Here is a 2,474-nt window from a genome sequence, read left to right on the forward strand (position 1 = left end):
AGACCAGAAAGCCCAAAGCCGATCTGTGTAGCTGGACGGAGTCACTAAAAGGAGGAGCTAGGGAGCTAAAGGGAGCCAGTAGAGGCAGGGCCGAGGAACTGAGGACAGAGGAGGAGGGACTCAGAGGCTGGGCAGGACCAGCAGTGATGAAGGAGACTTCAGGCTGGGCAGGACCAGCAGTGATGAAGGAGACATAAGAGAACTGCTCAAGGCCGGTGGCATGATTGATAATGAGTGGCACCTGCGTGCTGCACCAGTTTCGTATTTCTCACGAAGGAGCTTCGGGAGCATAAAAGGAGGAGTGACGACAGTGAAGAACGAGAGAGGACCAGCCCTGGACATTTACGTTATGTTTTGTTTATGTGCGTGCGGCAGTCGTCCATGAGGGGCTGCCGCTTTTACTTTTGTTTTATGTGTTTGTTTGTTCTATATGATTAAAGTTGTTAAACATTCGCCGGTTCCCACCTCCTTCTTCCTTGTTACATAGGCTTTGAGGACTTATATCATGCAGCACATTATACCAATTGTTGGCGACCTTGCATAGCACACCTTTAGTGCTGGGAGTATTGGCAGCGCTCCACTCCATAGCAATGAACTTCATTAAAACTCCCTATGGGACAGATGTCGGGACCTGGACACACTACGCATTTGGCTTGGGCATCAGCACTGGCTCTGGCTGCGTGGACCTTTCATTGCTCCAGGGTGCAGTTGCCTGTATTCCATGCATCATCCATTATTCATTTTTAATATTCTAGTGTTCTTTCACGAGTTGGTTCCACAATGAAGCAAGTAGAGGATCTGTTAGCAGCAGTCTAACTTTATTAAACTAAATATAGTACAAAATAGAGCAGGGGTCGGCAACCTATGGCATGCTGAGGGTTAATCGCTGGCACTTGAGCAAAAGTGAGAGAGATGTATTTCACTCAGACAAAGTACCTCGTACCTGCATACCGATCTGCATTTTGAGGTAATCATTCCTCATAGTAACTCAGCTTGTTATATTAAGGTAGGAGTTATACATACTATTAAAGTGTGAGAATTAAAGGTGCAGTATGTAAGAATGACAGGTACTGCAGTCGAATTCAAAATATCGGAGATCATGGTTTCTCACTCGACGCTCACACGGGTGAAAATGATGAAACTGGACAAAATGCATCTGGTTGTTGAAGCCACAAATGTACATTTTACTCCTCCTAAAATGGTAAAAACTAAACATGCAAGAGCGTTTTATAACGGCTCCCGGTACCCAGATATGACCCAGATACCCAGAGAAGTAGCTGAGCATCTCCTCAGAAACAAACAAACAGAACAAACAAATGAAACAAAGTTTCAGCGTCTCATCCTGAAGCACACAGTCGACTCGTCTTCATTAAAAGTAATAAATTATCTTCCCAATGCCGATGTCTCTCTCTCTCTCTCTCTCTCTCTCTCTCTCTCTCATGTTCCCCTTGTCTTGTGTGGACTTTTTTGTTATTTCCTGTTCTGTGCCAAGTTTTGTAGTCTTTTGTAGTTTTTCTTATTGATTTGTTCCTGATTGTTCCCAAGTATGTCTTGTTTGCCAATCTCTGCCTTGAGTGTATTTATAACCTTAAGTGTTTCTCATGTTCTTCATCTGGTGTTGTCCTTTGTTGGATGTACGTTTAGTGTTACACTGCAATTCCGAGCAGGTTCTCTGGTTCTCATGTTCTCTGCTTCTCTGCTTCTCTGGTTCTCATGTTATCTTGTTCTCAGGTTTCAGGTTATCTGGTTCTCTGGTTCTCTTGTTCTCTTGTTCTCTGGTTCTATGGTTCTCATGTTTTCTAGTTCTCAGGTTCTCAGGTTCTCTGGTTCTCATGTTTTCTAGTTCTCAGGTTCTCTGGTTCTCTGGTTCTCATGTTGTCTTGTTCTCTGGTTCTCAGGTTTTCTAGTTCTCTGGTTCTCATGTTATCTTGTTCTCTTGTTCTCAGGTTCGTTGATTCTCTGGTTCTCATGTTTTCTAGTTCTCAGGTTCTCTGGTTCTCATGTTATCTTGTTCTCTGGTTCTCAGGTTCTCAGGTTCTCTGGTTCTCAGGTTCTCTGGTTCTCAGGTTTTCTAGTTCTCATGTTATCTTGTTCTCTGGTTCTCATGTTATCTTGTTCTCTGGTTCTCAGGTTATCTGGTTCTCTGGTTCTCATGTTTTCTAGTTCTCTGGTTCTCTGGTTCTCATGTCACCTTGTTCTCTGGTTCTCTGGTTCTCTGGTTCTCGTGTTTTCTAGTTCTCAGGTTCTCTGGTTCTCTGGTTCTCATGTTTTCTAGTTCTCAAGTTCTCTGGTTCTCATGTTATCTTGTTCTCTGGTTCTCTGGTTCTCAGGTTCTCTGGTTCTCTGGTTCTCGTGTTTTCTAGTTCTCAGGTTCTCTGGTTCTCTGCTTCTCAGGTTCTCTGGTTCTCTGGTTCTCTGGTTCTCGTGTTTTCTAGTTCTCAGGTTCTCTGGTTATCTGCTTCTCAGGTTCTCTG

This window comes from Scardinius erythrophthalmus, assembly GCF_964197995.2.
Source record: "Scardinius erythrophthalmus genome assembly, chromosome: 10".
In the NCBI taxonomy this organism is placed as follows: domain Eukaryota; kingdom Metazoa; phylum Chordata; class Actinopteri; order Cypriniformes; family Leuciscidae; genus Scardinius; species Scardinius erythrophthalmus.